We start from the raw sequence: 25,568 nt of genomic DNA, 5'->3' as shown, positions 1-25,568 counted from the left end.
TATGTTAAGGACCAACGTATTAATAGTTTGTGTCATAGTTAGGTTATCACCTTAATAGTTTGCTTATTTAAATCTCTTTAGAAATAACTCATCTCCTCAAAAGAATTGTTAAAAAATCAGATCCACCATTACTTGATTAGTTGCAAATTTTACATCTTGGTCAGACCAGGGAGTTACGTTGGATAGACATAATTTTCTTTTAACTGATTAAAACCGTTAATTGAACATTCATTCAGTGGACATTTATTGCACACGTATTACGTGTTAGATTTAGAAGAAAGACTTTGACATGAGGATAATGTTCTAATTTGCTGCTGCTCATAATCAGCTGTAAAAGTGGAAGTTTCTGATCACCCAAAATAATTGTTTATTTGATAACGATCTTTTTTAAACTATGATTTTAATTTGCTCAACTCTTAATCCTGTTATTGGGCATTTAATTATTTATTCCTGTTTGAAAACCTGGCCACTGATTTCCACTTGATAGCCTCCTTGTTTGCCAAGATCTAATAAAAAACTACTTAAAATTTCTGTTCTTTCCAAGACTGTTACATATGATATTTTGTTCTTTCAGAAATTAATTATGAAATTATGATTCAACAAGGGTGAATTGACCTCAGGACTTTAACTAAGAGACACTTGTTTTTAAGAGAATGCTTACCACCATGAATCAAGGAAGAGGAACATGAAAACAAGATCCTAAGAAAACTTGCTAATTTGATAGTTTCTTGTAGTTCACCTTATCATTGTCTCTCCTTTAAACAAAGCCAGCTACAAGAAAATATTCTTAGGTGAATAAAACATGTCCTTTCATGTTCTTAAAAAAATCAACTGAGGTTTAAAAAGTTTAATTTTAATTACCCCCAGTTCAGAGAATTTCAAAGCATTCCTCAGTCTGAAGGATATTCTTAGAGGTGGAAAAAAAAAAAAAGGAAATTGTGTTACAGCAAAGCAAATGAAAGTCTCAAAGTGAAAAATCTGTAGTGAGATGAATCGTCAATCACTCTTCAAGGTCTAATTCTTCCTATTGAATTTTCTTCTTTTGGCCCGGTGACACATTCAGTGAAGGATCATGATTTTATATAATTAATTCCATGACTATAAGTACTGAAAAAAGAGAGGTTATTAAAACTCGGGAGACTTCTGAGTCCTAGTAAAACCATTAAGAAGGAACTAATGTGATAATAAAATGAAAAGCAATTCAAAACTTATCAGCCTAATAAAGAATATTACCAAATATCATATCATAATAAAAATCTTTGAAAATGAAACAAAGGAAAAAAAGCCCCACCAGCTCAGATTAACAATCTGTTATGATGGGTTTGGCCAGCATTAAACCAGCCATGGTACCTTGAAGAGGGTATTTAATTACCAAGTGATTTGCAACCATATTCACAGGAGAGTCATAAATACATATGAACAGTATACTGCACATTTTTTCAGTTTTCGTATATGTACTAATTATTGTTTCTAAGAACAGTAGATCTTCAGCTTTTTAAACTTACATAGTTATCAAAGGAATAAAGCCAACTACAAAATAAGAATCAATAGAATGTGGTAATCCAATCATAAATGACAGTCAAATGTACTCACCCATATTCAAGAAATCAAAGTAATAATTAGTTCATTTGTGTCCTTATTATTAATGTTATTATTTTTTAGATTTTTCATATAAATGATGTCATATGGCATTTTTCTTTCTCCTTCCGGCCCAGGACTTGTAAGCATCTTGACATCAACACCATACATGCAAAGTCTAGCCACAAATATTGTCTCTCCTCTGGTACTCACCTGCCTTTTCTGTGATCCAGTTAGAAGCAATTCTTTCCTCTGCAAGGCAGTGAGTTACCCATACAATGCATTGAAATAACACCATTCTGCCAAGAAGCACAGAATATTTCCTCTCTGTGAAGGGAGCTGGACATCAAGAAATGCTTTGTTGCAGTTGGCAATACATAAGGTCTGCCGCCCTCCATCTTTACAGTCCTGAAGGGAAGAGAGCATCGTGTCCAGCCCGGCCTCTAACTCCTTTCCCCTGAGGGGACCTGTGTGCATTCCAACTTGTTTCCACATGGGAGCACACAGCGATTCCATTTCACATGCACCAGAAAGCAGAAGATGAGCCACTGAGCAAATTCAGTGAATCAGAATCACAGAAACGTCAGGTGCTCTTTCCTACTCCGAGTGCCCGCTCTCACCATAACATCCCTCATCCATTCCTCTTCACACTCTTCCATTCCTGTTTTGCTTCCCTCTCCCTCATCTCCTTTCTTCAAGGCTCTCCTCCTCCCAGTGCCCATAAGTTACTTCTGGGTGCTGTCGACGGAAGAGAAATGCACAACCTAGAAGTTGAGAGTTATGTTTTACTCAGGGACCTTACTGAGAATGATAGCCCGGGAGACAGGCTCTCAGATCACTGTGGAACTGCTCCAAAGAGGTGAGGGGAGAGCCAGAATTTGTAGGAGATTTTGCTGAAAAGCAAAAAACAAAAAACAAAAAAACCACATAGTTGAACATCAAAATATTACTACTAATCACAGAAAACCCAGACATCTCAAGTTAATGATTTTAGTGCTTTACTATATATGGGATGATACAAGAGTCTGGGCTCACTGAAATCACTCCTTTGCTATGCATCTTAGCTGTCTAGGGCCAGGGTCCTTTTTTTTTTTCTCCATCCTGAGTTCCCCCAGGGCTCACCACTGGGATGGCAGCAGGGGCTGCTGGTTTGATGGCTGACAGACGTTCTTTGTTTACTGAAATGGCAGGTGACATTCTTTGTCCACAGCACCCAACAAAGTCTTATGAATCTCACTGTTTTTGACTCCCCTCTCACAAAAACCGTGCTTATGAGGTTTCCCAGGATAATCTCCAGTAATTATAAAATTGGAATGGACTTTGAGAAAATTTAATCGAACTCCCTCAGGTTGGAAAAGCAGTGACTGAGAAAGTAATGTGCCCCAGGTCATGCAGGAGGCGGCTGGGCTGGCATGGGAACGCGGGTCCTTGGACCTTGCTCGATGCCTGATTAGTTAATTCACACCAGGCTGGTTAATAGCCAATGGTGGCAAGTTGTCAAGTCTCTAAAATGTTTTTCAGAATTGTATAGAGCCATTGGATGAATCAGTATGGTACATCTTCTTGAGCATCAATTCAGCTAGAGCTGATTTTGGAAAAAAAATTGTACTGTGTTGATTAAGCTATTGTGTCTCAGCTCCCCCCACCTTTCCATGTTCAGGGTGGCAGTGTTGGGCTGAGACTCGGTGCTGCTTTGCAGCGGCTCCTTTTAAGGTTCTGCCAAAAAGGGGGCGCTAGAGGGTATCTGTGGGCTGGAGGAGGAAGAAGGGACCTCCTTCTTCCTGTTTGCTTCCTGTTAGGGACCACGCAGGGACTGACTGCCTGGTGACAGTTCCTTAGCTTGCAGCATCAGGTGTTCCAGTGGCAACGGTAGCTCTCGGTTTGCGGGTTTTCCCGCATGCACAGAACCCGTCTCTTTGGTCCCTTAGAAACACCCCCACTGCTGTTCATGTCTCTGTGGCAGTGACCCGGATCCCCTTGGAGACTCTTCCTCTCTGCTTCTGGGTTTAATGATCCCAGCCTCTTCCTTTGTTCCTCAGCCCTGGGGTGTTAGTTGCTTTCTGCATTACAACCTCTGTGAACCTCAGTGCCCCCTATTTGCATTTTTTAGGTCACCAATGCTTGGTTATCAATGTTTTATGTTAAATTCTCAGTTAAAATAATGGGTGTGGTTTCTGTTTTCTGACCGTACTCTGACTGATACAAGTACTTTAATCAGTATTAACTATTATATTAAAATAATCATGAATATGTATGGGATAGACCACAAAATTAATTTACATTTAAAAGACAAAACAGGAACTGCTTCAGAGGAATTTGACACCTCTTAAGAAATGCCTCCTGCCTTCCCTTCCAAACACCTCCATTATCTTCTGTTGGGGTACCTTAGTGTGGAAGTTTAAGAAGCATGGGTTTGGGTTTAATGAGTTACTGCTGAGGGTGTAATAACACTGGAGTAGGGACTTCCAGAGACAATGCCTTCATTTAAAAAGATGGAGACGGCAGTATGGTTGGGAGGATAACTTTTGGCAGCTCTCCACAAACTTTACGTGTGAGCAAGTCAGAGATTAAAAGTGTGTGACTTTAAATGACACTATTCAAGTAATGATCAGAAAATGGCATTGGGTCTGTATCAGCAGCACTGTTTTCCTGAACTCTATAAAATTCTAACAGAAAGTTTCAGCCTGAGCTGAGTTGCCCACTCCATATGGACTGGGTAGTTCATGCATGAATCAGAGCTCTAACCAGCCCCTGGAGATGGCATAAGTTACAACTTGTGATTCGAGCTAGAGCTAAACCAGCAGCTGTGGTTTGTTCTGTTCACTGATCAGTGAAGCTTCTGTTTCACATTGGAACACCCGTGCATATGCTTGGCAGGCTGATGGAGTCTTGTTTGCAACTCCCAGAGAAGACATAACCACGGAGCATCACCCTTCTTGGGCAGGCTCCCAATGTTCTTCTTGAAGTAAACAAGGCAAGAGAACAGCAAGAGAGGAAACTCATTCTTGAGAGCATATCAAACATTAATTCATGCATGATGCAGTTTAGTATCAGGAGATAAGTCAGTCTTGCATTTCTAAAGTTGTAAACACAGTGGTAACAGTATAAACAGGTACACAGCCTCTTGTCCTCCAAATAGAAAACCAGGGCATGGAAGTTATACTGTGGTCAAAAGCAAAGAACCCTCCAGTAACAGCTGGCTAAGACATGTGCAATAGGTTGGAATCAGTGAAGCTGTACATGTGAGTTTGAGTCAGACCCATGGAGGTTATGGGATGTAGGAGTACTTTCTTCTACTGTTAAATGAGTGAAATTGCAGTAATATGAATGACAAGATAATCTTTATGAGAAGGGAACTCCTGAAAGAGTGACCTGAGCCTAGAAGAGGACCCACCCTATCTTTTTGCCTGATTGATGGTCAGCAGTAGAGAGCAGAGAGAATCTGTGATAGGAGAATTACCTGTAAGAAAATATCTTCTTTCCATTCTAGCTGGCAGAAGCTTCCTTAAGTCATGGAAACACAGAATAGGAAATTCCAGCACACTGGAGCTGGTTCCATGGCAGAGATACTCTTACCTAATTACAGGTAACTTTTTGGATTCCATAGCTCATATCATCAAAAATAACCAAGACTAATAGAGTTAATTCACTTGAGAAACAAAAACTTAAACACAACACAGAAATAATTCACTTACTGGGTTGTATTTTTAGAAATGAAAGCCATTTCTCCCCCAAAATGTATTTTCAGTGTAGCCTAGTTCCATGAGGTGCTCCTGAGAAGTTCTGCAGTGAAGAAACCTGTTTAGCTCATGAAAATATGCTCAACATCACTAATTATCAGAGAAATGCAAATCAAAACTACGATGAGGTATTACCTCACACCAGTCAGAATGACCATCATTAAAAAGTCCACCAACAGTAAATGCTGAGGAAGGTGTGGAGAAAAGGGAACCCTCCTACACTGTTGGTGGGAATGTAAATTGGTGCAGCCACTACGGAAAACAGTATGGAGTTTCCTTAAAAAACTAAAAATAGACTTACCATATGATCCACCAATCCCACTCCTGGGCATATTTCTGGAAGAGATGAAAACTAATTTGAAAAGATACACACATGTAATGTTCATAGCAGCACTATTTACAATAGCCAAGACAAGAAAGCAACCTAAATGTTCATCAACGGATGATTGGATAAAGAAGATGCGGTATACACACACACACACACACACTTACACAACGGAATATTACTCACCTATAAAAAAGAATGAAATAATGCCATTTGCAGCAACATGGATGGACCTAGAGATGATCATACTAAGTGAAGTAACAATATAACTTGTCTTGTTTTTTCATAAGCCTCTATAACAAGAAAAGCCACATTCAGGACCAGTTTAGTCACTGAGTACCACCGCCTGCATGGACTGAATTGTGTCCACTGAAATCAAATGTTGGAGCCTTAATCCCCCAGGAGGCTACACCTGGAGGCTGGACCTTTAGAGAGGAGGTTAAGGCTAAACAGGATTATAAAGGTGAGGTGCTAATCCAACAGGATGGGTCTCCAGGGAAACTGTCTCTGCTGACACCTTGATCTTGGCCTCCCAGCCTTCAGAACTGTGTGAAAGCAACTTCGGCTGTTTAAGCCTCTCCATCTGTGGTATTTTGTTACACCAGCCTGAGGAGACTAACACACCTCTGGATGAAGAGGCTAACATGCATACTGGAGCAGTGACTGACTGGGGTTTTTAAGTTGCATTTCTTGGGGAGGGAATAAGTGACTTTTGTTTAAAGGAAGAAAACTGAGCTGACTGGCCACTAGAGAGGCGGACTGAAGCCTTATGGTTAGGACTCTTTAGAGCTGTTAAGATAGATTGTATTTCCATGGCCTCCCAAAGATCACATGGTCACGTGGCTCCTTTGGCCAATGAAACATGAGCAGAAGTGACAGGTGTTTTGTCCGTTAGGAGCTCATGCAGGATTTGCCATCTCGCCTTCCCTCTGCCACAGCATGTGACATTCCAGATGGTAGAGTGTCTGTCAACCTGTGTCCCTGAGTGCAGGTGACATGGAGCAGCGTCCCAGCCAATCTACAATAGTCACAAGCAGGGTGAGAGATAACATTTACAGCCATTGAGATTTTTGGGACCGTTTATTATCGTGACACAACCTGGTCTATCTCGATTGATCTAACCAATAATAAGGGTATGGAAAATTTCCAAAATTCTCATAGAAAGTTTGATTGTGAATATGATTAATTCAGTGTACTGGAGTTTGTCCTTCATGAGATGAAGTAGAGCATGTATCGGAAGATGTGGATCAATCACTGAGCTGTCCTTTGTACTCAAAGCCAATGCTATTGAATCATTGTGGGAAGACCTTGTTTTAAGTTAATTTGTCAGTAGTGGTAATGGAGTCTCAAAACCATTCACTCTCCTCCACTCCGCTGCCTCTAGTAAGGTGAGGGTTATACGTAATCATCCACCAGAGCCATCCTTGGCCTCAGACCCACAATGTCAGTTCTGTTCACTTTGTGCTGCAACAGATGGGCATGAACAGTTGAGAGCACCGAGGCAGAGTCATCAGTGCATCTTCAGGTCATGCTAGTTTCAACGTGAGCCACACACCAGGAGCAAGGAGTGGCCACCCACAGACTGCACGTTTGTAAGATCAAGGTATGGCGACCTGAGGAACACGTGTTGTGTACCTTCGTGAATAATGAGACTGGCAAGGAAGTTTTACCATGTGCAGTTTCAGTAACTCATTGATAAAATTCTAAGAATGTGGTCTGGTACACTGTTATAATAGGGAGTTAAGATGCTTAAAACATTCGATGGAATAGAATGCATGCTTGTCTGTTGTATAGTTGCATCTTTGTTCTTTAACAAGGTCTCAGAAAGCAGAATATATCAAGGCTGTGTGTGTGTGTGTGTGTGTGTGTGTGTATGTGAGAGAGACAGAGAGAGAGAGAAATCATGAAGAGGAAACTCTAGGGAAAGACTGCATATGAGAGAGAAGGTGGAGTTTCAGTGTTAAATCAAAGCAGTGTCCCTTTCTTCAGAAACTGTCTTCTGCCACATTTGCTTAGGAAGTCATTTTGTGCAGTGTGGCCCTGCTTTCCCTGCCACAACTGATTGCCCAAGGGGGGTCTTGACCCAAACCGGGCTCTTCTCTGGGCTTTTTTTTTTTTTAAACATTTTTTTATTGAGTTATAGTCATTTTACAATGTTGTGTCAAATTCCAGTGTAGAGCACAATTTTTCAGTTGTACATGAAAATATGTATATTCATTGTCACATTTTTTTTCCACTGTGAGCTACCACAGGGTCTTGTATATATTTCCCTGTGCTATACTGTGTAATCTTATTTATCTATTCTGCATATGCCTGTCAGTATCTACAAATTTTGAACTCCCAGTCTATCCCTTCCTACCCCCAACCTTGGCAACCACAAGTTTGTATTCTAAGTCTATGAGTCTGTTTCTGTTTTGTATTTATGTTCTTCTTCTTCTTTTTTTTTTTTTTTAGATTCCACATATGAGCAATCTCATATGGTATTTTTCTTTCTCTTTCTGGCTTACTTCACTTAGAATGACATTCTCCAGGGACATCCATGTTGCTGCAAATGGCATTATGTTGTCATTTTTTATGGCTGAATATTATTCCATTGTATAAATATACCACAACTTCTTTATCCAGTCATCTGTTGATGGACATTTAGACTGTTTCCATATCTTGGCTATTGTAAATAGTGCCACTATGAACATTGGGGTGCAGGTATCTTTTTGAAGTAGGGTTCCTTCTGGATATATGCCCTTCCCTGGGCTTTTTGACTAAGGACCCAGAGTCTCTCTAGTGGCAGAAGTTGTAAGAGACAAAGCTTGGAGTTGCTGACAGGGTGGTCTTGCCCCTCTGGAAAGTCTGTGGTGAGAGAGGGAAGAGTAAAGCAGAGTGTGGAGGGGACAGGCTGCAGACAAAGACCCACAGGGCTCGAGGGCCTGGCTTCACGTGGTCCTGTCCTTGACTAGCACAAGACAATCCAGCATCCTTGTGTATTAGTTCCTCGTGGCTGCTGTAACAAAGTACCACAAACTAGGGGGCTGAAAACTGTGGAAATTTATTCTCTCAAAGTTCTGGAGGCCAGAAGACCAAGGTCAAGGTGTTGGCACGATTGGTTCCTTTTGAGGGCTCTGAGGGAGGGAATCCGTCCAGACCCCTCTGCTTGCTTCTGGTGATGGTTGGCAGTTCCTGGCATGCCTGCTGTGGTGCTGCATCACCCCGTCTCTGCCTCTGTTGTTGCATGCATGCTCTCACGTTGTCTCTGTGTGTGTCAGTCTCTGTCTCTTCTCCCTGTTTCATAAGGACATCAGTCATTTTGGACAAGGGCCACCCTAATGACCTCGTCTTAACTTGACCACATCTGCCAAAACCCCATTTTCAAACAAGGTCACATTTACGGGTACTACGGTGAAGACTTGGACACATCTTTTTTTGGTGGGGGACATAATTCAACCCATAACACCTTGTAATACGTCTTTTCCCTAAGCTTCCCGGAAGTGATCACTATCTCTTGCAATTTCACTTGGATATGCAGGGGGGCCCACCTGAGGCAGAACTCGAGGGCCTGAAGGCAGAGTGAGTAGGAGGGAAGGAATGCTGAAGTGAGTTAAAGAAGGATTGATTCGTGTTGGGAGGGGATATTTGATTAGGATCTGAATTTGTAGAATGACTCAAAGGAGAGGTGTGTGAGGCTGCATATATTATATTATTGGCTCAGCAGAGGAGGTCAGACAGGATTAGAGCTGTTGGGAATCTTGTCTTTGGAAGAGAGAGAAACCCGGTTCAAAACTGCTTAAGTGAAAAAAAAAAGAGAAGTGGAATTAGTAACACATGTAACTGGGAAGACAGGAGATAATCTATATAAAGCAGAGTAGAACATAACCATTGCTCTTTTATGTGGAAATAGCAGAAAGAACCAGGAAACATCTTGTTACTTTGTTTAGAAATTAATAATAGCAATAAGAATATTTTAAAAAATGAGCACCCAACTATATTTGAATCTACGGGTGAATGGCTAACTTTTAAACTAAATAATTACTTAAATTATACATAATGTTACAGGAGTCTAAAAGAAAGAAGAAAGCTTTTTACTGAAATAGTTAGAAAAGGTTTCATGGAAGAGTTAAAATATCAACTATATTTGTCTGATGAATCACAGAAGATGTTTATCACAGGTCTGGGGTTGTAAATAAGTGATTGAAGGCTGGAATTTTTTTAGGGCTCATGATTTGAACTCCAGTTTCCATAGTGCTATTGGAATTCAGATAATCACCATTCAATGGGAGGGCATCCATTCAGACTTTTGATTTCTAGACAAAGATGAGAATGGTGAAAAAACTTAAAGAATGTGGATTTTATTCCTAGGTAGTCAAGGTACCTCGTTTTGTTTATTCTTCTTTGATGAGAGGTAAGATATGAGAACAATCAAACCAGTCTCTTAAATTCCTCAACCAAAAGACAGTAGGCACTTCAGCTCAGTCAGATAAAGTACATAGATTTGAAATTTAATTACTAATCCTATATTAGAATAAGACAAGGGAGCATTTAAGTCCCTTGGTTTAGTTTCTACCTCATTTTTGGGGGATAAGGAGAAAGCGTTAGAAAGTGTGAATGGATGCAGAAAATTAATCTCCTAAAAGGCAAATGGACATTATTCCAGAATAACAGGAAAGTCAAGTCCCCAGTTTGTTTTAAATTTCAGGGTAAAACCAAAAAACAGAGAAGGGAAGAAGGCACACTGTCCTGTTTGTTGATGCCTCACTAGCATTTCATGATGATTATGTCACCTGATTAACTAATTAATAGTTCCTTTTTTGAAATACATGCACATGATAGAACATTCTAGAGTAAAAAGGTAGTTGGGGTAATGTAGCTCTCCCTCCCACTCCTGATTCTTCAATGTTTCCTCAAAGGTACCCTTGGTCACTGGTTTCTTATGTATACACCTGGCAATCTACTTTGTATCTATTACACAAATGGTAGCATACACTGTAAACTAATTTGAATTTTTTTTATATTGAAGATCAGTCCAAAAGGATCCATGAAGCACTGTGCTTTTTAAATTTTTTTGTTTTTTACAGGAAATGGCACTCGATCATATAGATGTATCATGATATTTTTAATTATCCACCGTTGATATACTTTCAGGTTGTTTACAATCTTTTGCTATTAGAAATAATGACTTTTTTTTTGTATATACATGATTTCATACATGTGTGAATTTACCTGTAGGATAAATTCGCAAAGATAAATGTGTCGGATGGGGGTTGGTCAGGACAGCAGAAGCCGGTCCACGTAGTTCTAGGGGTAAAGATTTTAATGAAGGGAATGAGGCAGATCCAGGTCAGCGAAGGTTAGGAAGATGCAAATACCAGTCTCAGGTCGAAACCCCTGAGTGGGTGGTCCTTGCAAACTCACTGCAAAACAGCTGTGGTTCCCAGGAAGCTCTCACCAAGATCTCACGGAGCAGTGCAATGTGGCAGCTCTCAAGAGCTTGCTGGGAGCAAGCGTCAAACTCATCCTCCACGCTTGGCTCCCCTGTTGTGGGAGGCAATGGCGGCGTCTCTCCTGTCTCTCATCTGCAGGGGCTTTTCATTGGAGGACGAGCTCAGAACCAACCTGGGAGGGGGTTCTGAGAATGTACCCCCTCCCTTTTCTTTTACAATTCAGAGACTTTAGAAGGGAGTGGGTGGTGATGAAGACAATGCAGTGCAAGCAGTGTGTAGGGAAGGGCTGGGTTGATGGGTATGTGAACTTCAAATTGTAATCGCTGCTGCCTAATTGCTGCTCAGAGAGGCTATACCAATTTACACCTCCAGCCAAGAGTGTAAGAGAGTATTTATAAGAATGCCTCTTTCCTTACACTCTTGCCAAGACAATGGATTATAAAAAAGTTTAGCTTTGTAAACCAAACATGGAAAATAATATTCTATTGTAGTTTCTGATTTGTATTTTTAAATGATGCGATTATTTTTCATAGTTTTAACAGCCGTTTTTATTTTTCTCCCTGTGACTAGTCTGTTCATGTCCTTTGCCCGTTTTTATATTACGTTGCTGCACTTTTTCCTATTGATCTATAGCGCCCTTTGTCATAGTGCCGCAAACGTCTACCAGCGCTGGCCTTTCGTTGGCCATGCATAACATTTTAATGTTTCTTACTCAGATTTAAAAAATCTTCCATTTATAGCTTTGGATTTTGTGTCATAGATCAGAGTCTTTCCCTACTTTGAGAACATGAGGAAATTTGCCCATCTTTTCTTCAACAATATTTGTGGATTTTTAAAAATGTAAATGACCCATTTGTGATTTATTTTGATAGGATGAGTGTGGTAGGTATTCAACTTGGTATTTTCCACCTGAGTTCAAGGAAAGCAGAGAGTTCTAGATTAAACTGTATTCTTCCTAGAAGTTACAAATTGCAGGCACTCCGCCTGTAGGCTCGAGTAGCCTCAGGCCAGGTTGGGCAGGCAGAGGACTGGGAAGGGCTTTCCAGGCTGGGGCAAAGCTGGAGACGAAGTGAGCGTGGCACCTTCACAGCTGGGAGTAAGACGAGCGTAGGACGGAGAAGAGGGAGGGATAGGGTCGGTCCACCTGGAGGCAGCCAGACTGTGGAAACCCCTCAGGATCAGGCCCAGGTGGTGAGGAACCAGGCTGTGAGCAAGAATGGCAGTCACAGTGTTTTGGGAAGCCTGGCCCCACAGAGGACTGGGGAGGGCGGATGACCCAGCGGGGAGCCCGAGAGGAGGCGGCTGTCCCAGCCCCAGGCTGAGCCAACTCAGGGCTCCTTCCTCAGCGCTGAGTGAGCGGCTGAGGCAGAGGAGCTGCTTACTTGTCTGTTTCAAACCAGAATACACAGGAGTATCCCTGGGGTCCAAACAGAGCATCCTCAGGCGGCCTGGGGTTCCATTCTGCTCCAGCTCCAACCCTGAGAACTTCACATCAGACCAGGCATCCTTGTGGGATCCGTGGTTCAGTGATGAGACTTAACATTTGCACATGTCATCTCATTTAATCCTCACCTGTGATCATCCCCATTCTATAGATTAGGAAACTGAGGTGTAAATAAATCAGCCAACTCACTCAAAGTCACAGGGATTGAAAGTGGTGATGCCTGGCTTGAGAAGAGTTTTTCTGACTCCAGGACTGAGCTCTTCACTGCTCTGAAGTTCCCTCTGTGACTCAGGGTCAGCAAAAGGTTTTCTCTGCTGTTGGTTATGAGCAAAGGGCAAAGATTCCTGTACATATGTAAATTGTTCCATTGTAATTAAAAACATACCTAGACATTGGGATGTACAAGAAAGTAATTCTGAATTGTTGACGTACATTCTGGTCTGAGCAGGTGGATGCCTACATAGATTTTTAGGAACTGCTTTGGGGAAGACATCCCCTGCCTCCCAAATTTCCTGTCCTGGCTTCTCACAGATGCCCGGTGTTCTTTCAAAAGGAGACAAGGGCTTTCATGGGAGATAAGGTCTGAACTAAAGCCCGGGCTGCTGTCTGTTCCTCTGTGCCCTTTACATTCTCTGCAGGGCACAGGAGGCAGAGATTTGACTTTTTTTTCTGGAACATGGGAGGAGAAAAGGTGGTTTTTAAAATAATGTTTGTCCTTCACATTCACTTGCTATTTTTGTGCAATTATTTGATAAGAAAACCAAAGTTATGGGGTTGGCCGTGTTTATATGAAAGGGAGGGAACTAAGTCTCTAAGCACAGCCTCTAAGCATTAAGCAGACGATGACGAAATCAGGTCTGGCTGTAGGGGCACCCGATCTGGGCGGTGGTTCAGGGTACTGCACCTAGAAAGGCCATGTGCTTCGTTTAATGCTCCACTGTCGTTGTCTTGGAATTCTTAAGAGTTTTTGAACAAGGAAACTTGCATTTTTGTTTTGTACTGAGTCCCACCAACTAGGTATGTGTTCCTGCCTGAAATAGTGTGGTGAGGAGCACTTGTAGAAACTTGGGAGAGAATACTTTATTGACGCCCAGTAATGTCCTGCATCTTAAGGATAGGTGATGAACTATCGGAGGCCCAGGTGCAGGGAGCAGACTGGTGAGGTTTTATATAGGGTTGCCACCCGCATCTCTCTGCAGGCGCCTCTGTAACGTTTTTGCGCTCTTCCGTGCTGTAACGATCCACAGCCCATAATTAAAGCAGCAGAGCTGTTATTGAGAGAAATGGGAGAACCAAGCTCGCAACAAGGACCTTTGCTCCAAACTCACGATTGTTTATCCTCCAAGATTCTGTGAGCCTGTCTCCTCGGGGCTCTTCGTATCTTGTGATATATGGTACCTGTCTATTAACATTGGAAGAATTTCCAGGTGGATCCTGTTTCTCCTGTCAGCCTGGTACCAAACATAGCACTTAGGTGAGTGGGTTTTGAACCTGGTTCATATTAAATCACTTGCTGAAGTCCAGGAAAGAAAACAAAATAAACTTGTGGTTGTTGAAGCAAAGATGCCTCAACGGCTGCATCCGCTTCCTCCCACCCTCCTTCCCTCCCACCTCTAGGGTCCTATGGAGCAAAGGTTTAAAAACTCCTGGCTTAGATCCATATATGGTTCTACCAATGTTGGTCCAGATCTAAGTTTACTTAAATCTGAAGCATTGCAGCTGAGAGCACAAAAATTACAAAAAGAGTGAAACTTCTCTATAGTAAAAGGTACTGCTGAGTATTAAAGTAGTTTAGAGGCACTGTTCAGCGGAACAAAGGAAGTGGAGAGAAGAGGGCAGAGCAGGCTGGCTGTGTCCTTGGGTGTTGCAGCTTAAATACCCATTACAGATTCCTCAGTTCTTCTTGAGTATCTACTTTTTCAATCTTGTCATTGTATTGCTTCATTCAGTTCTTTTTTTTTTTTTAATTTGAGGTAGTGGGGATTGAACCCAGGACTTCGTGCATGCTAAGCTGCCCTACACCCTCTCCTATTTCATTCAATTCTTGCAACAACCCTAGAAAGAAGGGTAGTGGGGTAGGTTGATCACATGAACGGGCTCAGTGAATGGCCCCGCCCCCTAACTTTTTAGACTCCTCCCACTCTGAGGCTGGGCTTGGCCACATGACTTGCTTTGACCAATGGGATGTATACGTAGATAGAGACAGAGATATAGAAGAGGAAATTTATTATAGAAATTGGCTCACATGGTTACAGAGGCTGAGAAATCCCCCAGTGTCTCTACAAACTGGAAACCCAGGAAAGCTGATGGTGTAATTCAGCCGCAGTCTGAAGGCCTGAGATTGCGGTGGTGGCGGTGGTGTAAGTCCCAGCCTGAGTCTGAAAGCCCAAGCGTCAGGAGTGCCTTCGTCCCAGGGCAGGAGAAGGTGGATGTGTCTGCTCAGGCAGAGGGTGAGGTCACCTTTCCTCCACCTTTTCGTTTCACTCAGGACCTCAGTGGCTTGGATGAAGGCCGCTGGCAGTGGTGAGGGCATCTTCCCTGCTCGGTCTGCTGATTCAAGTGCTGGTCTCTCCTGGAGACACCCTGACGGGAGCATCAGAGACCGTGTGTTACCAGCTCTCTGGGCATCCCTTAGCCCAGCCAGGTCGATACAGACGCCAAGAATCACAGCCTGGAACGGAAATTCTAGCCCTTTCCCCAGCCTTCCCATCTTCTGTCAGCACTTTCCACCCTTTTTGTCATTTTCTCATGGATTTCTCTCCATAACTCTAAATACAACACTTATACTGCGATTTCTTGACTTTCAGTTTTAGATTACAGTTTTATTACTGTTGAATTTATATTATGAAAAATCAGGATTTACCTGTAGTTCTCATGCGAATGTATTTCCCTCACATCTCCCCTTAAGATGCTGAACATATATAATCTGTATGTGTGTGTGTGTGTATGTGTGTGTATGTAATTCCCCTTTCTCCACATTCAAGGTTTACCTGTCTAGTGTTTTCATTATTTTAGGTCTGAAATCTCATTTACAGATGAGACGAATTCCATTTTAGTGACTATATTTCATTTCCTGAGCATTTTTCGGTTCCTTCTATTGAAATTTGTTTTCTTCTTCTCCTCTTTCTCTCTTCATCCCTCTCTTTGACATTTTCTTTCCACACTTTCAACCAGCCATTTCTACCCCCAACTTTTATTCCAAGTTTCCACAAGGTCAAACCTCTCAGATAACCTCTCAGCTGTCTGTTTGGATAAGCTACTGAGATTTTGTGTTTTTCCTCCCAGCTTTATTGAGATATAATTGACATATCACATTGTGTAAATTTAAGGTGTACAGTGTGATGAGTTGATACACTTATATTTTGTAAAATGATACCACAAGGGGGTTCATTAATACCTCCATCACCTCACATAGTTGCCATCTTGTTGTGGTGAGAATGTTTAAGATCTACTTTCTTGGCAAATGTCACGTGTACATAGTACCAGCTGTATTTGACTACAGCCATCATGCTGTACGTTAGGTCCCCGGAACTGATTCATCTTATAACCGGACATTTGTATCCTTTAGTCAACGTCTCCTCATTTCCCCAACCCCACCCCGGCAACCACATTCTACTCTTTGTTTCTGTGAGTTCAGCTTTTTTAGATTCCTCATGTAAGTGAGATCATACAGTATTTATCTTTCTCTGTCTGACTTATCTCATTTAGCATAATGCCTTCAAGGTCCATCCATCCATCCATCCATCCATTTTATAGCAAAAGGCAGGATTTTCTTCTTTTTTAAGGGTGACTAACATTCCACTGTATGTGTGTGTATATGTATCTCACATCTTCTTTATCCATTCATCCAGAGATGGGCATTTAGGTTACTTCCATATCTTGGCTATTGTGAATAATGCTGCAATGAACATGAGGGTGCAGAGATCTCTTTAAGACACTGATTTCATTTCCTAAATATACACCCAGAAGTAGGATTGCTGGATCACATGGTAGTTCTATTTTTAATTTTTGAGGAATCTCCATATTGTTTTACATAATGGTTCTACCAACTTACATTCCTACCAACAGTGCACAAGGGTTCCTCTTTCCTCTACACCCTCGCCAACACTCTTCTAGGAATGTTACAATTTCAGTTCTGTGTTTAAATCTTTAATCCGTTTTGAGTTAATTTGTGTGAGTGGTGTAAGACAGGGGTCCAATTTCATTCTTCTGCATGGGATCATCCAGTTCTCCCTACACCGTTTATTGGCGAGACTATCCTGTCCTTACTGAGTATCCTTGGCTCTCTTATCAGATGTTAGTTGACTGTATGTGTACAGGTTTACTTCTGGGCTCTTGATTCTGTTCCGCTGGTCTATGTGTATATTTTTATACATACTGTTTTGATTAGTATGACTATGTAATAAAGTTTGAAATCAGAAAGTGTGATGCCTCCAGCTTTGTTCTTTCTCAAGATGGCTTTGGCTATTTGAGGTCTTTTGTGGTTACAACAAATTTTAGGATTGCTTTTTCTATTTCTGTGAAAAATACCATTGGAATTTTGATAGAGATTGCATTGAATCTGTAGATTGCTTTGGGTAGTATGAATATTTTGAGAATATTAATTCTTCCAATCCATGAACACAGGATATCTTCCTATTTATTAGTGTCTTCTTCAATTTCTTTCATTAAAGTCTTGTCCTTTTCAGTGTACACCTCCCTGGTTAAGTTTATTCATAATTGTTTTTTTTAATGCTTTTGTTAAAGTATTATTGTTTTGTTTATTTTGCTGTTAGTGTATAGAAATGCAACTGATTTCTGATTTATAAAAAATTTTGTATCCTGCAACTTTACTAAATTTGTTTATTAATCGTAACAGTTTTTAGGTGATCTTTAGTATTATCTGTATGTAAGGTCACATCATCTGCAAAAAGAGACAATTTTACTTTTTCTTTTTCGATTTGGATGCATTTTGTTTCCTTTTCTTGCCTAATTGTCAGTCATGAGATTTTGTGGTTATTTGTCATGTAGGATTATTGTAGCGGTAGCTGAGTAATAAAGAGGCTTCCTTTATATGTCTAGATATCCTTGGCTGGTGGTTCACTTTGGGGAATGGAGCACTGAAAAGGTGCTCGAGACTGGGTGCATAGACGGGACTTTTTGGCTGTATCGTGACTGTGCAGGGATATAGCCATTTGGTGGGGAGCCTTCAAATGTCAGTGTCTGCAGATCTTGCTATTGTGCCACTGCTTTTCCTGGATGTCCTTGTCCCTTTACTGGAATTTACGTCCACAACCTGGTGGATATCTATTATATCCTCGTATAGCAGAGAGTGAGAGGGAGAAAGAGGGAGAAAGCTCTTGGGTCTCTACTCATGAGGGCACTAATCCCATTCATGGAGGCTCCACCCTCAAGACCAGATCATCTCCTAAAGGTCTCACTTCCTAATTCCATCATATTTGGGGTTAAGATTTCAACATATGAATCTTGGGGAGGACACAAACATTAAGTCCATAATACATCATGAGATGAAGAGTCTGAAGTGGCTACTGCTGAACTCCAAGGGCCCTGATGCCGGCTTACCTCCCATACAAGTCAGCAGGTGCTTCCCTGATCTCCTTGCCTCTCCTGCTTGACCTGGAGGGGTCAGAAGCTGTGTTCAGCAAGCAGCGATAGAAGCACAAGCTTTGCTGTCTATCATTCCACTTAACAACACTGGTTTTAATTTTAGCAGACATTGCCTATGTTTTTTCCTCAGCATTTTTTTCCAGAGTACTTCATTTTTTTTTTAAACTCAACTCATCTGGCCTTCCCTGTTATATGCCCTCTTGGGACTTTCAGATCAGTGGTATTGCTATTTCTAACATTTTACAGGGATAACCAGTCCCACTGAATGCTCCGCACACTTCCCTTTTCCCTTTGCTCTTGCTAGGTATGTTCCATTTCCCATTTTATGACTTCTCACTTCTTCAAACTGCCCTTTATGGCTTGAAGTTCCACATTGTAATTTGAAAAGTAGAACACTAAAATCTCTGTTTCTGAATGATCTGCTAACTACTGGGCTGTAATTGTATTCAAAATTATTCAAAATTGGTAGTTCAACCAAAACTTTAACAATTTTATTCAACTTGAGGGGTATTTTTGTAGCTGATTATTCTTGCTTATAGCTTTACCTAGAGCTTTTATTTCACAGTTATATTTTGTACCATGTTAAATATTTTTCCATCTATTTGCACAAAGCTAGATAAAAACATTAACAAGGACATAAAAGCCATATGTTAAACCAGGAATAGTATTGGAATCAGGAATGATATACTGCATCATCTTACTTTTATTTTTTTCTGAGATTTATTGCTATGGAGAAGATTCAACCTAAGAATATGATGGCTAATACAGTTATACCAAATTTCCAAACAGCTAAAATTATGAAGCTAAAACTTCTTTCGTATGCTGACTGGAAATGAAAAGGAAAATATGTTCAGATAAATGTCCTGGGGTAGAAAAAGCAAAACCAACCACACAGAGGAAACACGTCTTGCTTGTTGTATGTGTTAGATGGGGTGTGCTCCTGCTGAGAGCTGCTACATCATTTTAGTCCCTCTTGTGTGAGTGGTTTCCCGCAGCACACTTAACCCGAGGGGAGTTAGGAAGCCGTGTGGAGGACGGCAGCGCACCACTGCCATTCTGCTCTCTCCCCATCAGTGAAGGGCGGTGGCTGTTAACCTAGGATCCCTGGAGTCCCCGAGTCCCCGGGTCCCCGGGCTGGCTTTGTGTACGAGGGGGCAGGATGTGGGTTATGTGTGTATTTGTGGAAAGTGGGTCTGTATCTTTCATCACATTCTTCGAAGGGTCCGTGATCTTCCAAATGCCAAGAACGGCATGTAACAACTTCTCCGTTTTACGAAAGACTATTTTAGGAATTATTTTGACTATTACAAAAGGGCTAATGGGTATTAAGCACATTATTAATAATAAATGTGTATGATTATGTGCAAGGACTGTTCTAAGCACTTGCTAAAAAATTTTTACGGATAATCTCAAATGGACACCAAGTAGGGGAAGCAGTAAAATGATTCTCCACGTGCTCGTCACCCAGCTTCAGTCTTCATCAGCATTTTGCTGGTTGTTCTTAGCCACTGAAATGCCGGGCCTGATACAACTGCCATAACGACCTGAAAGGCGGGCACCCTTGATAGCCCTTCTACAGGTGGGGACCCTCAGGCCTGGAAAGGCTCAGCCGCTGGCTGGCGGTGGCACAGCTAGTGAGTGGGTGGGTGGCAGGACTGGGACTTGAACCAGGGGCCGGCCAGCTCGCCCACCCTCAGCTCAGGCCACTAGGCGTCTCCCCTCTCCAGGAGCTGCCTCTTGTGGCGGATCTGTGGCCCATCACTCTAAGTTCCTACTCACTCCTGGGTCCTGTGCCTGGATTCCCTAGAAATACTTCCATCTGGGAAGCAGCTGCCATTTACTGAGCATCTCCTTAGCTTTACACATGGCTTTATTTGATTTTTTCTGCCTGTTTTTTTTTTAATGTATTCTTCCTGCTTTTATTTTAATAAAGACTCTCGGAGAGAAGTATTTTATTCCCACTTTACAGGCGAGGAAACGTCAGAACAGAAGTTAGGTGACTTGACCAAAGTTACACCAAATGAGTGTTGGAGTTGGTGCTGGAATGCAGACTTCCCGTCGTCTCACCTCTCCAGCACACACTGGGCTCCAGGCTCAGTTAAATGCGGCATGAAATTTTAAAAGAAAAACATGTGCAGAGCGTGTTTTCTAGAAGCGAGTTCATGTTCATGTGATCAACTAACGGGGACTAGAATTGGCCACCCAACCAGAAACTGCAGCCATTTCAGCAGAGGGGAGGGTGTGGGGCCGACTGAGTGACACCTCCTGCCCACGGGGCACTGGGGAGGCTCCCTGAGCCGCCCGGCCAGATTCTCAATGTCCAGGGCCGGCTCTTGACTCCCAGTGCCACGCCGGGCCCTTGGGCGTCGCAGTGCATGCTCCCCGGTGTTGTGCACTCTTTTAATAGGGGAACAAGAGTCTTCCTCGAACTGGCGGATATTAGGGCCTTCCCTCACCCCTAGACAGTGAGATCTGTTCTCTGGAACCAGATGTACCATCAGCTGTCGTCCGCTGGAAGGTACCACGGCTGTCATCTTGCTAAGACAAGCACCCGGGCGAGTGGGATTCCAGCATTCAGAAGACGCTCCCATTCTTCACACGGCGACTGGCCCAGCTTCATCTGTGTCATCCAAGCACCTCGTCCCAACACGTTACCTCTACCCACAGGGATGAGGGAACAAGGAGGATTTTGCTCCGCATGGACGTAGGTGGGAAAGCAAAAGCTATAGAGAAAATACCAGGAGCCAGAATGTTATTATAAAATTTGACCCTCCCTTCTATGTATGGTAATAATTAATTTGCATTTTCCATGTATTATGAGCCCATGTTACTGCTAGAATGTTAAGACACAATGATGGTTTGACTATACAGTTGATTAGAAAAGTCGTACATATTTATATATGTATAGAAAGCACTATGGGAAGTACATCCACCTGTTAAGGCTTTTTTGGTGAGGGAAGGGGCAGACTTTGGCAGCTTTCCACATTCTACTTCACTCACTTTTTATTTAATTTTTAAAATTCATAATAAGCATGAATTATTTTCTATCATTGGAAAAAAAAAACCCAAAATAGAAAGGATAGACTAGAGAGGTTAATCCCTGGAGTCCACCCAGAGGTGGGATGCTGTCAAAAAACCCGTGCATTCCTGTCTCCCTGCTCCCTCTCCCCATCACTGTGGGCACTGTTTCATTGCCCGAGTAACTCAGGGCACACCCAGAGTTACCCCTTGTCCTGACAGCACTCTGTAAGAGGTGCGGTGGAGAAGGCTTCACCCGCTCTGGACCCTGGTGTGTCAGCTTACTTGTGCAATCATTAGAGAATTTAGACAGCTTGCAGCTTGCAGCTTGCAGCCACCCCCTGCCCATCTCTGATGGGTGGACTTCATCAGGGAAGATGGCTGTGGTGGAGGATGCCAGAAGGACCACATTGTCCTCCTTTCTGACATCCCTCTGGGAAGGGACACCAGAGCGATCTGGGGAGGAGCAAAATTTGTCTTCCTTTTGGGAAGAGCGCAGTTCATAGAACCAAACAGCTCTGTTTGTACTCCCGGGAGGGAGAGAGGGTGGATGTAACTTCATGAAGTTGAGGGACACTTCTGAAAAATAGGAAGGAACATTGTCTTCGTTTCAGGTCATTTCTGAAGGTAGGACACTTGCCTCATGCCTCAGACCCACAGGCAAGAAGCTGGGGGCCTCACTGTCCCCATTCTCCAGGCCTCCAGAGCTGGAACAGGCCAGTTACTTAACCAGTCTGGGCCTCAGTTTCCTCATGTGGAAAAGTGGGAAATAACGATTGTTGTGAGGGTTAAATGCATGAATAGAGGTGTGCAGCTAGCCTTTGATAAATGTTAGCTGTTGCTTTTGTTATGTATGGTGGGAGGTCCCCACGGAGGATGGATGGTGTGGGTCACGGTCAGGACTGCTGCAGGCTCAGTGAGCCCAGGACGTGGGACGTGGACCATGGAACTGTAGTTGTGGTTCCGTATGTAGCACTGCCTAGACCCCCAGCCCCAACCTCAGAGTACAGAATGATGAATTCCGGGCTCCGAGCGTCTCTGTCCTGGTGGAATGCTCCTCCACGAAGGCTGCACTGACTGTTAAATTTTGGACCTGCCCCTTTGAGCATCTAGGAAAGCCATGGAGTGTTTTGTTCTCGTACATGTGACCTTACCTTTCACACTGTTTGCTGTCTCAGTTGTATACTGACATGGACTGAATTCATGCTTTCAGTTCCAGTCAATATTAATACCCTGGCTAGACTCTGTGGTCTGGCCCAGCTCCCAAAACCGTGCCCAAATCAATCTCCATGGCTGAGGGGATGGAATAATCTATTTGATTTTAGCCAGTCGGGCACAAGCCTTAAATGGGGTGGGGTTGGGAGGGTGGAGTCAGTTTTTTTCAGTCACAGAGCTAAGTGGTGGGGGAGGTTTGTAAAGACTTCTGGAGTTCTGTGCCTTAAATAAAGGGAAATAATGCTGGGGGAGGAAAGAGCGGATGTCTGCTTCGTTTGTGAGCATTTTCTACATGTATGTACTGGTCAGGTGGCTGGGCCAGATACTTGCAGACTTCAGTGTTTTTATTTCTTTATGAACTTTTTTCTTCATAATGGGAAGTCTAAGTTTTATTTTGTTTTTCCAAGAAGTAGGAGCAATGCTGGATAGCTCTCCTTCACAAGTATAGGTGTTGCATTTGAGTTATTCGGTTAGTAACAGAGCCAGTCTCTGCACTGGAGACACAAAGATGGGAAAGTCTATTAATTGGGGTAACACAAGCTGCTGTAACAAAAAGACCTCAAACCAGAGAAGCTTAATGTGTCAGCCATTTGAAAGGTGTTCTGAGGGGCACCTTTCAGCTTGGCAGGTGGCTCTGCTCCATGAGGTCACTCAGGGACTGGGACTGACTGTGGGCTCTGCAGTTTTCAACACGTGGCTTTCAAGGTCACCCTCATCCTTGGCACTCCAGCCACTAGGAAGGGGGTAAGGAATGTGGCAGGGGGAGCACACAAGATTTCAGGAACCAGGTTTGGAAATAGCACCTATCACTCCTGCTCAATCAAGTTCCTTTCTTCCAGAAAGTTCCTGTCTACTCTCTTAGGACATGCTCAGTTTATGGATAATTTTTTCCCTCTTTCTAGCTTACTGTATTCTTCTTCTTCTTTTTTTTTTTTACTTTATTTTTTTTGGGGGGTAGATAATTAGATTTTTACTTATTTATTTATTTTAATGGAGGTACTGGGGATTGAACCCATGACCTCGTGCATGCTAAGCACGCACTCTACCACTGAGCTCTACCAGGACGTGCTCAGTTTAATGGGGAAGATCAGCATGTGAGTCAGAGGCAGAGGAAGTATAGGTCTTCAGCAGTCGTTTTTCTACCTCACATCCTACACTTTACAGTTCCAGATTGTCCCAACCCTATGAACTACTCAAAAGAAAAGAACTTTTTTCTCTTCAGAAGATGGAAACACAATGCCTCCTGTTACATAGAACAAGGCCATATTAAAAATTTTTATTTCCCCCTTATATCTGTTTCTAATAAGCTATGTCTTATTATTAGTGATGCTGTTAAGTTTTATTTATCTTATTGTAGCTCCTGGTCATTCTTAGTCTCCATTCTTGGAAAAAAATCAAATAAATCCAAGCGTTTATTGAAGATTTATAATGTTCCAGGTTCATATTCCTGTTCCTTCCCCAACCTAATGACCACAACAAACCTGTAAAGGGGTATTAATATTTCCATTTTACAGATGCGAACACTGAGGCTCAGAGAACTTAGGAAATGTCAAGATCATGCATCAGTAGGGATAAAGCTGTGTGTTCGTTAGGGCCACACTAGTTGCTGAATAAGCACACCTCTGCATTTCAGGACGTAACGTGTACACATTTATTTCTCACTCATGGGACAGTCCAGCTGGGGCTTCCCAGGTGATGAGTGGCTTTTGTCCCCTGGCTCCTTCTTTCCTGTGGTTCTGCTGTTTCTCTAGTAGGACCTCGGAGTGCTCAGCATCCAGCTGGCTTCCACCAAAACGCATGCCTTTTCATTATTCTGGAATCCCATCTTTCCCCATGAGTATACTGTGTCATGGTTTTGCTCGCATGTGGTGATTTTTATATTTTCATCTTGTCCTGGTAAATGGTGCCATTACCAGCATTTTCAAAACAAAGTGTGTAAAACTTAATGTAAGGTGTTTTTTTTTGTCTCCTAATTTTCTATTTCCAAAAAATAGCAGGGAAGCAATATATTTTTCAGACTCTCAAATATCAGCCTTATACTTTCCTTTAGCTTTTTGTCAGTAAAACTGTATTTCTTGACAGTGTCTGTTTTTTTTTTTGTTTGTTTGTTTGTTTTTGCATTTCTCCCCTTCACGTATCCCACCTTAGGGGTTGCTTCTGTCGGTGTTTTGACAGATGCCTGGCTCAAACAGGCTCCCGTGGAGAATGGATGTGCCTTGGTTCTGTGTTACCGCTCAGGCTACTAACGGCTCCTTAAATGGATTCACCACAAGTCACCACTGGCCTTTCCAAGCTTGTCGGCCACAGGTGGGGATGTTTCCAGCACTTCCTAGAGCTCCCTGAACCTTGTTCCACATTTGGCTACTTCTCATGAAAATCCTAGATTTGTTAGGGAAAAAAAATTCTCCCTGGTTGTGGGGTCAAGACTTTGAGAAGAAATGTCTATAGCATATTGTTACGAATTCTTTCTCAGTGAGCCACTCTGGGGCCTGACATGAGGGGCCTGAGATCTCATAGCCGTGGAGGATGGATGAACAGGAGGATGAAAGGTTAAAGGTACCCGCCTATTTATTAGCTGTATCCCAGGACCAGGTCATCAGCGTACTTATTCTCTGGATACCTTCTTTCCGAGACCATCACTGTCAATCACTTGCTTCCAAGAAACATACCATTTTGCCTGGTCATTCATGAAACTTGGTTGCCGAACAGGGAGGTGGCTGAGTTTTCTGCAGCACTGGACAGATGCTGTGAGAAACCCGGGCGTGTGCAAATCTGACTCACTACCCTCACCGGCCCCACCAGAAGCAGAAGTCAGGGGTGGCCAGGAGCACTCCATTCTTAAAACTGAGGATTCCACATGGGCTAAGCTCAGAGGTTTCACTCTGCCCCTCTGTCTCACTAGGTCTCTGAGTGTACCCTGAAAGTGATGAGAGCAGGCTGTTCCTGCCCACGTGAGCTTGGCCGGGAGGTCTACCTCGCAGGGGCTTAGGTGTAAAGTAGGTCTACTATCTCCCTGGAGATTCCAAAAGTTGAACCTCTGGGTCTCTGGGATGCAAACAAAAGGGCTGTGGTGACATGGATGTGTGTGCGGGAAGCAACGCTTAGCCTCTCACCTCAGTATTACGTTTCCAGTTGCTCTTTAAGATACCTCTTAAATCATGGTAATTACTGAATTTCCTAGATTCCAGGATATCACTGATTGTAAAACA

At 42.6% G+C, this 25,568-nt stretch overlaps 2 long non-coding RNA genes across 2 annotated transcripts in view; one reads left to right on the top strand and one right to left on the bottom strand.

The window, feature by feature from the left end:
• LOC116150050 (uncharacterized) overlaps positions 1–25,568 on the top strand; it is a 217,357-nt gene that overhangs the window by 14,952 nt on the left and 176,837 nt on the right. The gene's annotated exons all lie outside the window — the stretch shown is intronic.
• LOC135319404 (uncharacterized) lies at positions 645–5,945 on the bottom strand. The gene is made up of 4 exons (XR_010377955.1): positions 5,830–5,945; positions 5,620–5,654; positions 1,792–1,986; positions 645–1,107 (listed from the first exon to the last, which is right to left on the bottom strand). It is a non-coding gene; the product is annotated as an uncharacterized LOC135319404 (long non-coding RNA).

Source organism: Camelus dromedarius, chromosome 3 (assembly GCF_036321535.1).
Source record: "Camelus dromedarius isolate mCamDro1 chromosome 3, mCamDro1.pat, whole genome shotgun sequence".
Lineage (NCBI taxonomy): Eukaryota > Metazoa > Chordata > Mammalia > Artiodactyla > Camelidae > Camelus > Camelus dromedarius.
This window is presented reverse-complemented; position numbering and strand designations above follow the sequence as displayed.